The sequence below is a fragment of the Macrobrachium nipponense genome, chromosome 4, assembly GCF_015104395.2.
Source record: "Macrobrachium nipponense isolate FS-2020 chromosome 4, ASM1510439v2, whole genome shotgun sequence".
NCBI classification, from domain to species: domain Eukaryota; kingdom Metazoa; phylum Arthropoda; class Malacostraca; order Decapoda; family Palaemonidae; genus Macrobrachium; species Macrobrachium nipponense.
This window is the reverse complement of record NC_061100.1, coordinates 8978416-8984802: the sequence shown is the minus strand read 5'-3', so window position 1 is coordinate 8984802 and position 6387 is coordinate 8978416. Positions and strand designations below refer to the sequence as shown.

The 6387-nt window shown below is 46.4% G+C and overlaps 1 protein-coding gene across 1 annotated transcript in view; it reads left to right on the top strand.

Annotated features, from left to right (window-relative positions):
* The window catches only part of LOC135210697 (uncharacterized), a 16180-nt gene extending 11542 nt beyond the window's left edge, over nt 1-4638 (top strand). The window contains exon 2 of the mRNA XM_064243466.1: nt 4092-4638. The gene's annotated coding sequence lies outside the window, so the exon portion shown is untranslated. The remainder of the gene's footprint in view (nt 1-4091) is intronic.
* Nucleotides 4639-6387: the final 1749 nt, after the last annotated feature.

Here is a 6387-nt window from a genome sequence, read left to right as displayed (position 1 = left end):
ACGCAAAGTGACCAAATTGAAGAAGAACAAAATAAGGGGGGACACTGCAGAGATACACCAGGATTGAAATGCAGCAAAGAAGGTACCCTACCCAGTCAAGCACAGAAGAAACGTGGATGGACCACTGAAGAGCTGCATAAGATGGCCAAGTTAGAGTTGTCAGTGGGGACAATGTTCCCACATTTCAACAAACATATCCACGCAAAACTACTTAATTACAAGACCCTGGATAGTATCAGGAGCAAAAGGAGAACAAGGGAATATCAGGAGATACTCAACAGGGCACGACCTGACCCAATTCCCGAAATTAAGAAGCAGACCGGAGTACCAAAATCACCAGCGAGTTCGCCACAGGGAAGGAATAGACGGCTCTCCAATCTTCGGAGATGGTCCGTCGTAAACTTGTTAGAAGATACGACCAAGAATGAAGAAGAAGAAAGAAACCACGACAATGGCAACCTGGAACCATCTGGAATGGATACAACGAGAGACCAAGATGGAATGAACCACTATCTGGAGGACTGGATTATAGGAGTGGGAAGAACATCACTACCGATAGAAGAAGATCAAGGAAGAGGAGGAGTCCCATCATCACCATCACAGCCCTCATCCTCAGGGGACGACTCAGGGCTACAAAGTAATTCTGAACCAGATATACCAACTGCGTCCCAGCGATCCCCCAACACCATCGGGCATACTGAAGCAGACCTGGAGAGAATGAAGAAGGAAATCTTTGGAGAGAGAAGCAACCAACCGAGAGCAAGGAATACAGGAGTTCTGCAAATCAAGACCTACCAAGAAGGATCCGGAGGAGAAGAGAATATGCAATTGTCCAGAGAACCTGGAAAAAGAAAAGAGGGGCAGTTGCAAGAAACATACTGGATGGGAAGGACCCCCTGGCAGACCCTGCCTATCCGCCAGGAACAGGAGAATTCTGGGGTGCATTATTCTCCAGAGAAAGTCATGTGACGACTCAAAGGCTGATTAGATCGAGAGGAAACTCAACTGAGAATCCAAAAATTTCAATCATTGAAGAAGTGACTATTGAGGACATCAGGTGGGCGAAAAATAAAACTAAATTGGGATCAGCACCCCGGCCAGATGGGGTGCGCCCGGCTGACTTCAGAAATGCCGACGAGACCAGATTTGCCCAGTTTTATAATATCATCCTAAATGAATGCCTAATTACGGACTTGGCCGCTTTGGGACGAACCACCCTTGTCCCAAAGTCAGACAGCCCTACGGACCCGGGCGACTACCGCCCCATTACAGTGACCTCTGTAGTCACCCGCGGTCTCCATAAGATATTGGCAAGAAGGCTGGCGGAGCGGATCCCTACCTCGCCTAGACAGAAGGGATTCAAAGCTAAGGAGGGAGTCGGGGCTAATCTGCTAATATTAGAGAGGCTGATAGAAGAAGCCAAGATGAACCCGAGCAGCCTGTGCTTGTGTTTCATAGACTTCAAAAAGGCATTTGATTCTATTGACCACCAGGCCATAACTACCATATTTTGGGAACACCAGCTTGATGAGAAGCCTCAATCAAATATTTGGAAAAATACTATAGTAAACTAAAAACGAGAATCCTAACGTCCAAAGTGAGGGTGACTAGGGGAGTCATGCAAGGCGACCCTATGTCGCCCATCATATTCAACATCGCCCTTGAGGCAGCCTTAAGTAAACTCCCCGCAGAGTGGGGCTCGGCTGGAAGGAGAGAAAATTCAATACCTGGCCTTCGCCTTCCGACGATATCGTCACTGTGGCGACAACAAGGAAGGATTGTCAGCAGAGATTGTTACATTACTAGAAGAACCAGGAGCCCTGGGCTTGAACCAGGCTTAAAGAAGTGCGCCACCCTCCCCGGTGTCGTCGGCGACAGGAAGAGAAAGACGTGGTACTAGGACTCTAGACCATTCTGGTACCAGGGAATTAAAATTCCGAACATTAAACCAGGAGAAGTGTACAAATACCTTGGAATAAAGGAAGGAGCGGACACAAGATCAAATGGGAAGGAGGCCATTGAAAAACTACGCAATAGCCTGAGCAAGCTGCAAAGTGGCCCCCCCCTCAAACCTCAACAAAAGCTATGGTCCCTGAAGCGGGTGGCTATCCCAAGGCTTTTACATGTCGCCACCAACGGTCGCCTCAAAGGCCATCACTTGAGGGACCTCGACTATGAGGTGAAGAAATTTACCAAGAAGCCCCTTCACCTTCCCAAGGTCACCCCAAACGCCGCTCTATATGCTTCTCTTGAAGATGGAGGACTGGGGTTATACTGCTTTAAGAAAATGGTACCAGTAGATATCAGAAGTACCTTGGATAGATTAAGAAAGTCTTACGACCCGATAGTGGCCAGAGTAGCAGAAAAGAAACACCAAGATACTAGAGAAGAATCAACCAAGAGAACAGTACAGAACCACTGGAAAGAAGAGTTATATAACTCAGTAGATGGAAGCGGCTTAAAGGAGGCCGCCAAGGGCCCAAAGCCTAGCTGGATAGACGCAGGAACCGCCTTGGTGCCCGGCGGCAGGTTCTGTAACCTTCTGAAACTAAGGATGGGGACTCTGGCTACACCTGCACGAAGTGCTCAAGGTAGGGATGTGGAGGGACGTTGTGACCTGGGCTGTGCCAGCCAAGGGACGCTGCACCATATCTTACAAAACTGCCCAGGGGTGCAGCCCTGGAGGATAACCAGGCGTGACAAGATCTTGAAGTGGCTGGCCAGTAGGCTTGAAGACCACGGCCACCGGGTCCTGAGGGAACCCCACATCTCTACCTCGCCGGGTCTACGGAAACCAGATCTGGTGATCTGGAAGGGAAGAAAAAGTTACGTTCTGGATCTCCAAATATGTGGCGATAGTAACACCGCCACCTTAAGAAGATCACGACAAGAGAAAGATCCAGAAATATGACACTGCTGATGTCAGACGGAAGGTCGAGGAGCTATCGGGTTACCCACCGGAAGTGGCATCTATTACTGTCAACTGGAGGGGAGTGCCCTCAAAGAAAACAGTGTGGACTATCAAGAAATTGGGCCTAACAAATAATTCCATAACCCTGCTACTGCTGAAGGCCATGGAAGGGAGCCTCTCCATATACGCAAACTATATGGGGATGGCAGGAGGGGGCGACGTGACATAGCGGAAGTGGTAGGACGCAACCGACCAACTCGACGTTCCTCCGGGCTGGTCCTTGTTGAGTGGAGATGATGGTGCTGGGACAGAAGGCAGTGGGTTAACATCGGGTAGCCTTCTGTGATAGGAAAAACTTGTAAAATAGCTTAATTTATTTAGTTAGGCAAAAAAAAAAAAAAAAAAAAAATAGCCAAATGCCTCGTCATCTAATTAGTGACGCGCATGAATGGATTAACGAGATTCCCACTGTCCCTACCTACTATCTAGCGAACCCACAGGCAGGGGAACGGGCCTGCACACAACAGCGGGGAAAGAAGACCCTGTTGAGCTTGACTCTTGTCTGATATTGTAGAGAGACATGAGAGGTGTAGCATAGGTGGGAGGTGGGCATTCTGTGTCGACCGACAGTGAAATACCACTACGTACTCTGATCGTTTCTCTACTTACTCGTTGAAGTGGAACCGGAACCTAGCTCCCAAGGTGGGCCAGTGACTCTGAGATTCTAACTCCAAGCTGTTTACTGCGCGGGTTGCCGCGGGGCCGCAAGGTGTCTGTGGTGGCCCGTGCAAGGGCGTTGTGAGCGTCTGACGGCGATCCTGGCTGAGGACAGTATCAGGTCAAATGGTAACGCAGGTGTCCCAAGGCTAGCTCAGCGAGGACAGAAACCTCGCGTAGAGTAAAAGAGCAAAAGCTAGCCCGATCCTGATTTTCAGTACGAATACGGGCTGCGAAAGCACGGTCTATTGATCCTTTTGACCTTTTAAGAGTTTTAAGCAAGAGGTGTCAGAAAAGTTACCACCGGGATAACTGGCTTGTGGTAGCCAAGCGTTCATAGCGACGTCGCTTTTTGATCCTTCGATGTCGGCTCTTCCTATCATTGTGAAGCAGAAATTACAAAGCGTTGGATTGTTTACCCTTTATAGGGAACGTGAGCTGGGTTTAGACCGTCGCAAGACAGGTTAGTTTTACCCTACTGTTGTTGCGCGCGTTGTTGCGATAGCAGTCTTGTTCAGTACGAGAGGAACCGCAAGACCGGGCCGCTGGTGTCGCTCCTGGCGGAGACGCCAAGGGAGCGGGGCTACGCCCGCCGGATTTACGTCTGAATGCCTCTAAGACGGAATCCAGGCTTGAGTTAGCAACGATAGGATTTTTAGTGCGGAGCGCTGGGAACCGGCCAAAAGACAGTGACCCAGCCGCCTTAATCACTACCGGGTCGGGTGGTGGCTGGATTGGCTCACTTGTGAGTCATATCCTTAGGAGAGTGCCCATGGAAAAAGAGGAATTTATTCGGGAGGTTGTCGCGCCAGACCCGGCGGCAAGTACGACGACTACGACCCTCCCATTCTCTCTAATAGAGATTTTTCCAGGACCCAGTGCGCCGTACGGCAAACCGCCTGAACACGACTTGCGTAGAAAGTCGGGGTGTCGTAAGAGGTAGAGCAGCGAGCAATCCCAAATAAGCTGCGATCCTCTTAGACCCTGCATTGGCCGGCTCACGGTATTATCTGTGTGTCGCAAGTAGTGGCAGTAAGTAAGTAAGTAGGTGAATGCCTGCTTGCCTGCTGTTGCTGCTGTGCAATTATTATTTGTGATATTGGGCTCTTTTGTGAGTTACATTTGATTTTATGGTTCCACATACAAGTAAGTGAGTGGATCATGATGTTGATGATGATGATGGTGATGATGATGATAATTATTATTATTATTATTATTATTATTATTATTATTATTATTATTATTATTATTATTATTATTATTATTAGATGATGATGATGATAATGATGAATCAAGTCAACTTGTGTCCCCTACCTCCAAGTATTTGAATGGTAGAGCCTGGCCACTGTTCACCAAAGGCACAGTCAACTAGATACATTGTTATGTATACGTATATATGATGGGAGTCAGGAGAGGAGAGGAGGAGGATACACTCGAGATATGATGGAATAAAGAGAGAGAGAGAGAGAGAGAGAGATATGGTGTGGAGTAGAAGTAGCTCACACAATGAAAACTAGATTATTGGGTTATGCTATGCTCTGCTATTCAGGCGGAGATAAAGTATCAAGGAATAATCTAAGGAAAGACTGATGGATGTTGAGAGAAAGGGGGGTCATGAGAGATTTGTTGATTGTGAAATTGGATATTGAGCTGGCTAACAGGGGGATAATGATTATGATAATGAACTGATAACTAACTGGCTAACTGAGTATCAGTAACTCTTGAAGAGTTGCAAACGTTAGAACACATATAGATTAGTGAAGTAATCAGTTCTATACAATTTTTGAGTTAACCAATAAAGTGAGAGAAAAAATGGACTTATTTAAAGTAAGACAGAGTCAAAGACAGCAATCTCGAATAATTGGCTTGTCTTGTATGTTATTTGTTTGTCGCAAGTAGTAGCAGTAAGTAAGTAGGTTACTGCCTGCCTGCCGTTGCTGCTGCTGTGCGATTATTATATGTGATATTGTGCTCTTTTGTGAATGATTGATTAAGTCAGAGACAGAGTCAAAGGCAGAGACAGAGTCAAAGGCAGAGACAGAGTCAAAGGCAGAGACAGAGTCAAAGGCAGAGACAGAGTCAAAGGACGAGAAACAGAGTACAAAGGCAGAGACAGTGTCAAAAGCAGAGACAATCTGGGTGTCATAATAGGTAGAGCAGCAAGCAATCCCAAATAAGCTGCGATCCTCTTAGACCCTGCATTGTCTGGCTCACAGTATTTGTTTGTCGCAAGTAGTAGCAGTAAGTATGTAGGTAACTGCCTACTGCTGCTGTTGCTGTTGTGCAATTATTATATGTGATATGGTGCTCTTTTGTGATTGATTAAGTCAAAGTCAGTGGCATACTCAAATTTTGCATTTCTGATCACTTCATTATATTGTAAATTTCAGGGTATGTTTCTTGTGTGACAAAGTAGTTTAGTGCAAAAATCAGCCTTCTGACAGTCAAACTGTCAAATTAATTTGCAACCGTTATAAAACATTATCAGGATACCACCAACAATAAGTTGATAATGACTTCAACTTTATGTCCCAAATCTTGAATATGTTATGCTTTTATTTTATTTTTCCCAAAAGAGTTCATTGTGATTTCTCTCTCTCAGTGACAAGATTGTTAGTATGAAATTTATGAAGAAGTATATCCATATTGCTATGAGAATCAAGCCAACCTTGACCAGAGAAGCCTGTGAGGCCTAGCAGAAGAATATTCTCGTCTCAGGTCTCAAGACACGGAACACACTGACATGGCAAGGGTATGTG